Source organism: Cataglyphis hispanica, chromosome 1 (assembly GCF_021464435.1).
Source record: "Cataglyphis hispanica isolate Lineage 1 chromosome 1, ULB_Chis1_1.0, whole genome shotgun sequence".
Classification (NCBI taxonomy): Eukaryota; Metazoa; Arthropoda; class Insecta; order Hymenoptera; family Formicidae; genus Cataglyphis; species Cataglyphis hispanica.
In genome coordinates, this window is record NC_065954.1 from 48,664 (window position 1) to 62,780 (window position 14,117).

The window sequence follows — 14,117 nt, forward strand, 5'->3', positions numbered from 1 at the left end:
TTATGCAATTGTTATCGTTGCGCGAACGTATCAAAATTAATTCGTGACGCGCATTAATCACAATTTGCTTATAATATTCGCAAAATCCCAATTGTATGTTTAGTGGCACGAAAAAGTTAAAGTTAGCTCCGACAGCATTATGTGACAAATTCCACGCTGCATTTTCCAAAATTTTACCGCTCTTGGTTGTTGGAGAGACATAATTTTTAATCGTGGAAGTTATTCCAATGTTTCTATTGCGGTCAATCTCTACACCATCCAGTTCATATCGAAGTTCATCAAACATAAAGGAGACGCAATTGTTTCCCATTACCACTCTTGCCCCTTCATCCATTTTACGTATGGTTAACTTTCCCTCAACATATAGAAAACTTTCACATGGTAACGTGTAAAAATCTTGATGTTGTATCGGTATCCGTATCTTGTCACTATATTCAAGCGTTGCGTTGGCGTATGATACGTATGAGTTTCAATCTTGACAATGCGATCGTCAAAGATCGGCTCGCTTCCGATATTCAATATGTCAATCATTTTATTATTAAGTATTTCATACAACGAATCTCAATAATTTTAAAGATTCGCGATTCAACGCGCTGAGCTTCTTTTAGCGGATATCAGATTATTGTCACCTGATATCATAGTCACCCGCCTTCTCGCAAAAATATTGTCCCTCGTAAAGATATTGCCCCTCGCCTGCTCCGTGCTTTCAACACGAGCATTTCATTTATCATGCGTTATTATTTCTGTCTTCGCCGTATATGCAATCCTATGGTAATTTCCTCTCCTCGAAAATCGAGTAATCGTCCTTCTTGATCAACAATACGTATCATTAAATCAGTAATGCTCTGATCGATCAGCAGTGCGACGATCGGTAGATAAATGATCTGTAGTTTATATCCTGGTGGCACGCTCGATAAAAATTCATGTATCGTGTGTACGCGTTTGTCGTTGCTGTACGCGCCCGCGGTCACGTTATACTCTATGCAGATAATGTTTACATTGATGATATTAATCGGTATGTCCGATTGGTACTACTGTCTCGGCTGCAGTATAAGGTTAGAGAATCCCAGTAGCGATCCAATGTTGTTGTGTTTGTTAAAGTTTATTCTATAGATACATTTGATTTCGCTCTTTATCGTATTATGATAAGCGCGAAGCATGATTGGATATTCACCATGCACTTCGATATCATCTTTATTTTGCAAAATTTCTGCGTCATTAATAACATTGTTGGAACCAACTATGTGTCGATATTGTAAAATTTCACGTAAGAGATATTCATTTATAGCGTGTAATTCGTACGATCCTTTGGGAATTGTAATTTCTTTGTCAAAGTAAAATTTATTATAAATTTATTATAAGACTTCACGTTCGGTATCGTATAATAAGTTTCAAAGTCCGTTAAACCAAGCTCATAATCATCATCGTTTAAATCTACAGCCGGAAAATAGCTTACAGCAAGAAGCTTACGCTACTCTTGCCAGTCAATGTAAGTGTCAGTGACATGTCGGACGAATACTGAGCCGCGGCGGTGAATTGCCAAGCTTTAAATTCAAATCTATTGTTTGAAGAAATCATAGACACAATTGTCCACAAATACTTTGATTATAATTTTGATAGGACGTATGATTGTATTCTATATTCGCCACATTCTGTTCAAAATATCGCACTAATTCTATGGGCGGTCGAAAATTTCCAAAACTATAGAAATTTATAGCGCGATTCCTCATCTTTGCGTACACTATGAGTACCGGGACCATCGACATCATCCAAATTGACAATACCGCTCTCGTTTCATTGTACACCTTTTATCGATAAATTATTGCGCACGAAAACGCCTCTAAAGAACGGTACGCATACGTCTTGCAAGTTGCTGCAATTGCACATTGGTTGTTACACCGGCAAGCATTTATTTTTGACATTTTTTTCCTTAACCTTGGTTGTTGAGAGCCCTCGTCCACGCTTGTATGGAGCGAGATAAAGTCCATGACCTTCCATAGCGCGATTATGATGTTACATTTCTTCGAGCTGATATTGCACCGCCTTGCTATCATTTACCGCCTTTGCGATTCCCTGCTTCGCCAACCAAAGAACCAAGAACTCCCAAATTATTGGGGTATCTTGCCAATTTTATCATTAGGTAAAATTTTACCATTAGGTAAAATTGGCAAGATACCACCGCGCTTCGCTACAGAAAGTATTCGTTTTTCAGTCGTTTCCTTCATCGATGATTTTTTGTTTTCATTCCCATATCGAATTTTGTCTTTGCTTTCATAGCCGCCCAAACAGCCGTAGCGGCTGCTCTTTTGCCAAGAATCGAATCTCTTGCGGTAATACACGTTCGCGCTTTCTCAGCAAATATATTATCCGCAACGTGTCGTTCGCCGAGATCGTTGCTTCGAGAATAAGCTATATCGTGATCGCGACACGCGGCATCCAATGGATTGAGACCTCGATCGCCTCTATCCAATCGTGTTTCTAAATGAGTTCGCCGTCCGCAAAACTAATAGCCGGGAATATATAATTCGATAGGAAGTGCATTTATCGCACGATTTAATAGGCCGCTACCTCTTACAGTTTTCGCTGGCATTCGCCACAATCTTTTATCAACGGTGCTAGACCGTCGATATGCGTTTGCTGCCACGGTTGATTACAATTGTCGCATGCATCTACGATATCGTCGAATCTCTGCATCAGCCCTTATGTTCGGGAAGCTTATTCCACAATTGTTCCACGTAGCTACCAAAGTCTCGCAATAAAACAATCTTGGGAATAAATTGTAACTGCTCGGCGGTAAGATCAAAAATATCGCTGTTAACCGGCAGATAAAGAAACATTTTCGATACTGAGCGGCTTCGACTCGATGCACCTCTATAAATAGGGCCCCCATGGCTCATTTTACAGAATTGGCACTTTGTGAGAGCAAACATGCGGTTCGTGCGACAAGCGACGATAATCAAAGTGACAAATTTTGACGATAAAACACGACTAATGTCCGCAAGAGAAATACGCAAGCATGGAAACTGCTGCCGATTACTATACGCGGTATCATTTGCGATCCTTCGAACTGCGATAAGACTAACGTCTTGATAAATCTGATAGAAAGTTCACACGGTGTACGTTTCGAGAACGCGTACGTATACTCGAAATCGCTTCAACAATCGAAATATCAATACTTGGAAAATTTGTTATCACCGATTGATGAAATTGGCTATTTTACATTCTCTAATAATAGCGATGTCATTCCGCCGAATGAGACGCTTCCGAATTCCATTTTTATTTTTGATAACGTGGCGTGCGACAAGCAAGATACGATAAGAGAGTACTTTGCAATGAGTCGACACTCGAGCGTTGACTGTTTCTATCTTTGTCAAACGTATGTCAAGATACCCAAGCATCTTATATGCGACAATGCAAATTTATTAATTTTATTTAAACAAGATGGTACAAACTTGAAGCATGTTTACAACGATTACGTAAATACTGACATGTCTTACGATGATTTTCGCACTTTTTGTCACAAATGTTGGCAACACAAGTGTGGATTCGTAATGATTGACAAATACAGCTTACAGACTAATGGACGTTATAGAAAAGGATTTAACGATTTGGCAATACCGTAAAGCGGTTAGTCGCTATTGACACATCGATCGAGTAACGTCTAAAAATTTTCAACATGACAAGTGACGATCGCGAGAAGATTGCGAAAGAGATTGCGAAAACGAGCGAATCAATCCGCAAAAAATATCATTCTTTGAAAACTGGTCAAATAGAGGAAGACGTCGCATTGGAGAGTTTAAACCAATTACCGAATTAACCTCTAAAACAGCTTGTTGAAAATACAATCAATATAGAATTTAATGAAGCTAAAATTGAGCCAATGAGTATGTCCGAAGAAAAATATGAGAAAAAAGAGTCAAAGTACGGAACAAAGCCATCACGATCAAATATATCATTGAGCGATTTGCTAATAACTTGTACTCCGAATCAATTGAAGCGTAAGCGAATGAAACAATTATTGAATGTTGTTACGTCTACTTCAATAAAAGATGTAGTCCAACCAAGTCAAATATTGCACGAAAGACCGTCTCCATCTGCGGATGAAATTTTTGAAATCATACCTGAAACGTTTGTCACATCGGTTCCAACATCTATTACAAATGTCCGAGGGTCAAATTACATTGCGCGATCATTTGTTCCACTTGGGCAAAAATATGTGAGAGCTGTTTTAAGTCAAGATAAAAAAAACCAAAATGGATTATATATACGGTGTTAAATTTTGCAACGAAGGAATGATGATTGGTAATAAATTTTTGATGTGGATAAAGATGACAATATAATTATCAGTGGAATAAAATATGTGGGACCACCAGATCTCTACGAGTTGATTTTTATGAGAATGCCCGACGATGCCGTATACACTGAAGCTGATATGTATAAATACAAAAGTATATTATTGGCGACAAATGCGCATAAACGCGATGGTAATAAATATATGCCTGTATTAGGTAACAAAAGATACAAGTAAATAAATATAAATTTATAATTGCGCCATTAATCTCCGGAAAAAAAGCTGGAAGAGGTATAAACATACCGCGCGCTACGACGCTAAAGGCTAATAAAATCGATTATTAGATTCTAAAATTATAAAATCGTGCATTAGAATGATCCCAACGAATTGGTAGATCGTCTGCGATTGCTGGAAGCTTCACGTCAAGCCGGCAACAATGCTCATGACAATGAAATATTGTCAATTATCGAAGAACTTCGCGAAGCTGGTCTTATTATAAATTAAACAATGTATCGGTGAAACGAGTCAGTCTGTCGTTATAGTTGGTATCGAAATGTCGATTAATAAATTTGGATTATCGGTGGGAACACCGAACAATTCATACTATCAATGGAACGCATTGCTAAGAAATTACGTGCGCGATAACGCTCTGTGTCAGATAACGTCCGGGTTTTACGCAAGGTCGCGCAAGATACGACGCGTAGCGCAACAGGAAGATGATACTGATGCCGCAAACAAACAATACGTGGAAGTGAGTATCAGGTTTTGAAAGATCGCCTGGAAGAATTTGAGAAAAACATAATCATGCTCGAGACGAATGCAGACGCTACGAGTAGGTTAAATGCAGAAAATGCTTCAGTATGCAGTACGTGCAAAGATTACATCTGATTTGACGAAAGATACATAAGTATATAAATAAATAACTATTCGTAATGAAATCAGTATTATTACGAATTATGCCTCGATCAAATATGTCACGGAAGACCTCTGAGAAACAGCTACTCGTGGAAAAATTGCATGCTCTTGAGAGAAAAATTTTCCACGAAGACGTGTAGTATGCAGATACAACGATCTATGGCAGGCCGACATAATCAAGATGCGTCCATATGCACGATTCAACAAAGGCTACAGTTATATACTCACAGTTATCGATGTGTTGAGCAAGTATGCGTGGGCTGTACCGCTTAAGAGTAAGAGTGGAAACGAAATGTCGGAAACGATCGCAAAGATAATTCGAGATGACGGAAGATGTCCAAAAATTTTTCAAACCGACAGAGGAAAAGAATTTTACAATGTAAATGTGCAAAAGTTATGAAGAAACATAATATTAATTATTATTCGACGTATTCTGTTATGAAAGCCTCAGTCGTGAAACGATTCAACCGAACGTTAAAAACAATATGTGGAAAATGTTTGCGCTTAATGTAAATTACAAATGGATCGATGCGTTATCACAGCTCGTTGGAGAGTACGATGCGTGAAAACGTCGCACTATCAATATGAAACCTATCGATGTAACTTCCGCGATCGCCGATAAACTTTTAAATAGGGTATACAATGTAAAGATTGCTGCACCTGCAAGATTTAAAGTAGGCAATTCACTACGCGTGAGTAAATTCAAGACTGTCTTTGACAAAGATTACACACCAAATTGGACCACCGAAATGTTTGAGATTGTCAAAGTACAGAAAACTAATCCCATGACTTATTCTCGAAGATTCGCGCGGAAATCCCGTCGCCGGAGGATTTTGCGAATACGAGTTACATCTCGTTGCTAATCCCGTGCATCTCGTGGAAAAGGTGATATGCAAAAAGCGATGAGGTTTATTTGAAATGGTTGGGATTTGATGCAACACACAACTATTGGATACATAAAAATAATATATTATAAAAATGTTAACAATAATATTATAAATATTGTGCGCGAATTTGATGTGGACGCGCGTGCGAGCGTGCCGCGAAAAGTTGAGCGCGAAGTGAGACGGACGACGGACAGACACATCCGCGAGTATCGAAATGCGATTAATCCTAGAACGATTATAATATGTATACTTGTCATAAGACAGATTACGCGTGTCGCACGACTATAATCGTAATTCGCACGCGGCGGATGAACAACGATAAATCGTTTGTCTCGGAATAACTCCGGTAGTCACACAACGGCACTGAAATATATAAATATTTCTCCACGTAACCGAATTTCTGTAATCACTAGAATAGTGTACACGCGTCGATTGTTCTTAGCGGAGTGCCCCGAGTACGGCCGTCGGTTCGCTTTTATAAAGTCGCCTCTTTCTCGAAGGATTCAGATGGCTCTCGAAATTCGCTCATTTCCGCCGACCGTTTTTATTTTCGCGAACTTGTTTGTTACGATTTTGTCTCTGGATCCTTTGTGAAGGGCAGCGACGTTTATTTTGTATCGTGCCTTTTCGCTCGGTCGCAAATAACATGATTTCGAACAGATATATTTTATACAAATAATATTAGGTAAAAGGGACTTCCGTTTCCGGTGTCAGGTAGTGTGCTTCGAGATGGTTGATGTGTGTATCTTGCTGGCTGCAGAGAGTTAAAGTGAGGAGGAGTAGAGGAGTGTGTTGGTGTGGAAGCGTGAGTGAGAGAGAGCGTGGGGAGGTGAAAGGTGAAAGTGGAGGCAAGGCGTAAGGACGAATATAAAGCGGGGAGCACACACTTTTGCATAAGAGCATAGCCATAAGTATAAGGAAATTGATTGGTTCATTTTGTTAGGCATATGTTTGTGGACCAATCAATTTCTTTATGCTTATGACTATGCGCTTATGCAAAGTGTGTTCCCCGCTTAAAGCGGGGAGTGTGTGCTCTCCGCTTAAGAGTGTAAAGGGAGGTGTGGGGCAGTGACCGTTAGTCCATAGAGTATAGGTAGCGAAGAGCGTAGAGAGCGGGTTAGTGGATGGTGACGGGAATCTTCATAGAGGGCGCGGGAAAACAAGATGGCGCAGTTCGCCATGAGAGAAGGAAAGGAAAGGACCAAGAATGCATCAGAAATCTGGAGGTATCGAAAGGTCGAGCCGATCGCTAGGGATGTCGAAGTCAGATAGAGATCGAAAATCAGATGCAAAACCTCGTCCGGATCATAAAAGATCCATCGAGAATCAAAACAAAGTCGATCATAAAAAGTCCATCAGAAGGATCAGAAAATCGCGGGAACAAATCCGTAAATCCAGAGGTCAAATCGGCACGCTCCGTCATCGAAAAATCCGCAGGTAAATCCGGCATCAGGAACAGATCATCAAAATCCGAGAATCCGAGTCCAGATCGGCATCAAATCAGCGCATCATCAAAGATCAGTCATCACCGGCAATCTCAGTGAAATTCATCATCCAGAGATCCAGCGTCAGCATCGCATCAGAAGAATCTCGGGAACAACTCATCACATCGCATCAAGAGGTTCATCAGGCGCTTTCATCGGCATCGTCAGATCGTTATCGGCGCGTCGGATCAGATTAAATAGCGCGGTCAGATCGTCGCTCGGCACTCGAATCATCCATCGTCGAAGAGTCGGATCAAAGGCGTCTCCGGATCATCGAACTCCACGTCGCGAGAGGCAAATCGATCTCGTTCGTTCGCAAAGGATCAGAAAATCGAAGTCGTGCATCATAAAGTGTCGGCTCACTGTCAGTCGATCACATCAAGGATCACCAAAGAGTAAATGTGGCGTCGTCGGAAAATCAAATGTCGAAATCATCGTCGGAATCAGGTCATCAGAAATCACTCCGAGATCGATCATCATCATCTCCGTCGAAGGATCACGATCAATCGGAAATCTCAAGGTTCCTCGGCATCGCGTCGTCGATCGATCGGCAGCATAGTCGAGACGGGACAATGTAAAGAAGATAAATCATCCGGAAAATCCGGGCGCGAGATCAGTTCAAAATCACCGCGCTGAATGGTCGATCCATAAGTCGTCATATTTCACGGATCCGGAAAATGTCGAAATTTCATCGTCTAGAACAGTAAATATCAGACATACTACGAGGATAAAATCCGAGATCAATCGCTCGAGGATCGTCGAGGATAATGCAGGTCAATCATTATCGTCGGTAAGAGGCGTCGGAGAGGACAAATCATCGGTCGTGAACCGTGCGGTCAAAGATCACGTCCGGGAGCGAATAAAGTCGGCATAAAGGATCCGATGAAGGTAAGTGTCGGTCGTCTATCCATCCGGCGAGATCGTCGGATCTCGAAAGTCAGTCGACAGCAAAGGAGATCCGGGAATCGATCAAATCGAACTCAGCGTCGACAAAATCGGAAATCGAAAAAACAGATTCGAGAAGATCGTCGTCAAAGGCCGGTCGAAAATCACTCGCGTCGCATCGGATCAGAATCGAAGATCGGATCGGAATCGAGATCATCCGATAATCATCGGATGGATAAACAGAATACGTTGCATCAGGATAAAGACGAAAATAGTCAGAAATCTCATTAGGGATGGATGGAATCCCGACGGAGGTGTGGAAGTACAGAAGAGAAAACTTGGAGGATTGGATGTGAAGAATATGTAATAGGGTTTGGAAGGGGGAGGGATGGATAGATGAATGGAATGAGAGGGTGAGTGTGTCGATATTAAAGAAGGGGGAGAAGATGGAAGAGTATAAGGGGGTTTCGCTAACATCGACGCTTTATAAGGTGTATGCTTCAGTGCTGACAAGTAGATTAAGCGATGAGGTGGAGAAAAAGAGATTGGTACCAGAATCAGACGGGATTCAGGAAGGGATTAGGGACAATGGACAACATATTTGCATTAAATTATTTAGTGAACAAACAGTTGGGTAAAAAGAAAGGAAAATTAGTGGCGTTCTTTATAGATATAAAAGCTGCGTTTGATCTGGTAGATAGGAGAAATTGGTGGAACATGAGAGAGAAGGGGGTCGGTGAAAGGCTAAGGAGTCAGGATAGAGAGACTAGAAAGAGTAGATTGAGGAGAGGATTAGTGGACAGGAAGGTCGGATCCGGCTCAGGTCGAGAAAGATCCGGAATCGAGAAAGGCTGAAGGCAATCGGAGGGATTCAGGAGAGTCGGGAGAAATTGAGAGATGAGGAATAAGAAGAAAAGAATCATCGCAGTGGCAAGAGAAAGATGCGGATTGTTGAGGAAAGAGGTATGGGCGTGATGGAGATAGAGGCGAAAAGATCGGAAGGAGTGCTAGACTTCGGTTATTTTGTAAAAATGGACATAGAGATGGATGAAAAGAAAAGATGGGAAAGAATAGAAGGGTCAAGGTACAAGGTAGCGTGTCGGTGGTTTTGGGTACGATATACCGCTTGTCATCGTATGGACTTAGAGCAATTTTGTCTCACGAATAGTGTAAACTTCGTGTAATTTAGATCTTATACAAGACTGCTGACGCGTCATTTCAATCTCTTCGTTCAAACACCGCGTGTAATCGTCGAATGTTATCGTTCTCGCGACGACGTTACTCTTGATGCCTTTTACCTTTTTCGTGTCCTTCTTGCCATCTACTAGCAACGCGTATATTTTTGTCCAAAGCCCGACGAATTCGGTCATGATGGCTCCATTATTTTCATCCTTCATTAAACCCGATACCTTTTCATTCACAAGCGATATACAGTACGCATAACATTGTCCACTGCATAATCGCTCGTATCAAATTTGTCGTATCAAATTTCTTGCGCTTTATATTCTCATATACATCTTCACACTCTATGTGATATACTGTCGATATCGGCGTACATGACTTTACATTTCTCTCGATAAAATGGTATCTTGTAATCGTGGTAAAACTCGTACAAACATGTCTTGGATATATCGAGGATACACATTACGACGTAAATTGGTTTATTGAATTTCACCTCGAGATTGCGCAATTCAACGGCGATCAAATTTTTCGAAAACACGCTTCTACTGTGAAAATTTGGTTTCACGATCATTGCTTCCGCACCATATCTTCCGTCCAGGTAGTTTGTCGCGTGTCGGGCAAAACGGTAAGTCAGTGTGCACCTCGTGAACATTGCGGATACTCGAGATCGTCTTCGAGGATATAGCCTATAGGCGAATCGAGCGCGATCGATGATGTATCAAAATTGAATATGTTGTCAACCCATCGAAATCTGCATAAGGCAAAGGTTGACATATTGCCCATCCGTATAAATTATTTACATCAAAGTACATTAGATGCGATGAAGGTTTCGATAGATCATACGATTGCATGTACTTGTTATTAGCATGCGTGTATCTGTTGGAACATTAACGCAAACCGAAACGTATTCCCCGTTCGATAAATAAAACCATGTCGATATCTGTAAGTAATCGAATGTAATATTTGTATGTTTCAACATGGCGTCCCACATGTATCCGGGAAGAGTATAGTAATACCCGGAGTGAAGCCCATAACATTTAAAAACTTTCGCGGAAATTTTCAAAAATGTCTACTAATAACAAGACATCCGTTTTTAAATACAGATCGCGGTATTCGTCTAGCGTTCGAATGGAGAACCGCCTCCAGACGTTCTCGGCGTGCTCATAATCGCTCTCGGATACTGTGTCACCAAGGAACTGTAAAATAAATCGCGCGATGGTAAACATATCTCTTACAACTTGTCGACGGAGTCAATATATTCGTACAGAAAAACGCCTTTCCGTGTTAATAAATTGAAATCATGATTGGATAATGCTGCAAATTTGGAACGTGAAATTTTGAGTTTGTCTTTATTCAAAAAGATGCCAATTTGTCGAGACTGATTGAAGATAAGAAATATATACAAATCGATAAAACACAATTTAATAAGATTTTTCTCTTCTGCAAGTTTAACATTTTTTGTAAATGATATATATTTTTCCTTTGTTGTTGGAAGTATTTCAGTTTCCCCTTCGAACGCTGTAACTATTTCCTTGAAAGTTGATAGTGAGTCCTAACCGGGTAAATTATGAAAAACTATTGGAATGCAAAAAGAGATCTTATAATTTAAATTGCAATTTGATTTGCAATGTACGGGACCTCTATACTGACCGGACAGATGGCAATGATCGCGTACGCATGTATCGTCATGCACGAATGGTTTTTCGCATATGTGGCAATGCGTCGCACTATTAAATTTTTCCCATTCTTCACGCATTAAATTTACCATGGGGACATTAGTGGTTAAAATAGTCTTTACACGCAATGCTAAATTTTTAAGTTCTTCGACGAACCACGCGATACAATCGGTACTGCGACGAGAATGATACGCGGATAACGAATCGTCGTATCCACAATGTACATAATAAGCGATACTAAATACTTGATGATGCTGGTAATTTTTTCTTCCTCCGTATTCTCCAAAACGAACTCTAAGTCGGCGTACACGACGAAAGGAAATCGCTCTTTCCTGATGTAATTGTTGAACGTGAGCCAATTGTTCCTTTCGCTTGGTAATCTGATAGCACAGTCATTCATCTCTTGACAGTCCACCGTATGTGATTGCAATTTTTCCTCCGATCCAAAGTACTACAAATATCTGTAAAGGAAATAATTAATTTTTCTTTCGTATATATTTAATAAAAAATGTAATATATAAAATATACGTATCGATCGCAAATGTATTTTTGGCCATTATGTTTGCTCAATTGCGAGCTCACGATTCTGAATATATTATTGATCCACGCGAAATGTCCAATGTTATTGTCTTCCACGTACAGCAAATTGATTTGTTTATCTCTCTTTAGGTCATTGAGACGTAGCGGGACAATGTTATTTTTCTTCCTAGTATATACATTTATGGAGTTATCGTTAGCAAGCTCAATTTTTTAATTTGATTCACTGGAAACTCAATGTCCTGGAGATTCAGTACTGTCGTATGATGTGGTTACGACGATTCCCGTTCTGCATTTCTTTCAGCTGGATGTAGAGCGGCGACCATTGACCACGCGAAACACGCACTGTCTTTAGATTGCACGTTTATCACCGCTCTCTTCATCATTATCTCCCGCGGTAATTTTACATCCCGCGCGCATAGGATTATACTTGTTTATATTTCAGTTAAATCGAGTATTCGTGACAATACCCACCCACTGTCGCGTTGAAATTCTTCGAGCGATGCTAGAGTGGGCTCGATAACGCGCCGCTCGTACCACTCGTGCAAATCAGATGTGCGAAATAATTTATAGTTTCTCGTATTGATATTCTTATTTGCGCGCTTATCACCTGTGACAAATTCATCGTTGCACGCTGCATTAATTTTCACACTAAAGTGTTTTTTCATCACTTTTGCACATGTTCGAGCACAATGTCTTTGGCATCCTTGAAAAATTGACGAGGCTCCATGTGATTATGGTTTATAATCGCGCCAGTCAATATGCGTCTCTCGAACGCCGTAGCAATTTCTCGCCAAATCAATCCATTTTGTTACGTTCTGCATCTTACACTCCCATGTACAAAACTTTTGCGTAACGAGTTCTTCAATTCCTCGAGTCGTGCGATTCGGGCAATCAGTGACGGTCAAATCCCGATCGATAATCGTAGACGCTTGATACGACTTTGCTCTTCCAATGATTCGAAATATTTATCGCATCGTTGCTCTTACGCAATGTATTCCTCTATGAAATTCAGCCATGCAGATTGCTCACGTAGATTTTGTTCCACACTGTTTTCCGCCATAGTTTATTAACGGCTGTTGTCTCGGAACATTTGACAAAAATATTGACAGGCTGTGTCTCTTTACCATGACTATATTTTATCTTAATGTCTCTTTCCATAATGTGTATCATATTTCAACTAAATCTGTATTTCGCGATTTGTCACGTACAATTTAAATAGTGTTGATTATTGCATTTTTAACCTTCGACGAGTATTCTTACGATTCGTACATTTTGACAAATATTGGATTTTCTACAGATGATGTTAAATCCCGGGTGCATGCAACTGTCCTATTATATTAGCCTTTTATTAAATAATTTCGCGGTTTCTCACGTACATTTTGAATATCTATGAATGATCATTATAAAGCAGTCGCACATCGGTGCTTGAAAGATGTATATTCACCTAAATCTCACGCATGGGGAGTGATGCCATCCCTGGTGCAAAAATTACTTGTATGTTAACACGATTTAAACTTGATGATTGTTCTTATATTTCACGATTTTGACACGATCATGCAAGATCTAGGGTGACATCATAGCGAAGCAGCCGCACATCGGCGTTTGAAAATTTTATATTACATTGCATTTTTTGTGCATTTAGCTATATCTCACATCTGGCGGGGGTGATGTCATCGCGAATAGCAGCCGAACATCGGCGCTTGATAAATTGAAAAATATCGCGTTGGCAATAATCCCCACCACAGTGCAATTTTGTAACGCTAATACATATTTTAAATATGTTCAATACGTTCTTGTATTGCATCGACCGCTTGTGTGAAAAGTTCATAATGTATCCCGCTGGAGGAAACCGCATGAATTATTATATTCCAATTCAAGACGCTCCACCGTATAAGAAGAAGAAATGTAGCAAGTAAGTTTTGATTAACTTAAAACATTTCATATTTTTCCTTAAATAAACATTTATTAAAAGATTCTTTTTATATCGTTTTATTCGAGTCTCGTCGCGCAGTTCGCATCCTTGGCAGAAGATACGCCCTAACCCCGACATCATACAAATATTTGGAATAAGCGTTGTGGCCGTGTCTTGCGTGCAATTGGTTCTTGGTCATAACCGAGGCAATCAAATAGTATTACCTTTTGAAACGTGGAATGCGTTGATGCAGAAACGTGTAGACATCGAACGACTTGTACAATCACCTCCGTTGCGGATTCGAGATTTAATAATCGAAGCGATTAAAATATCTGATTCGGATAT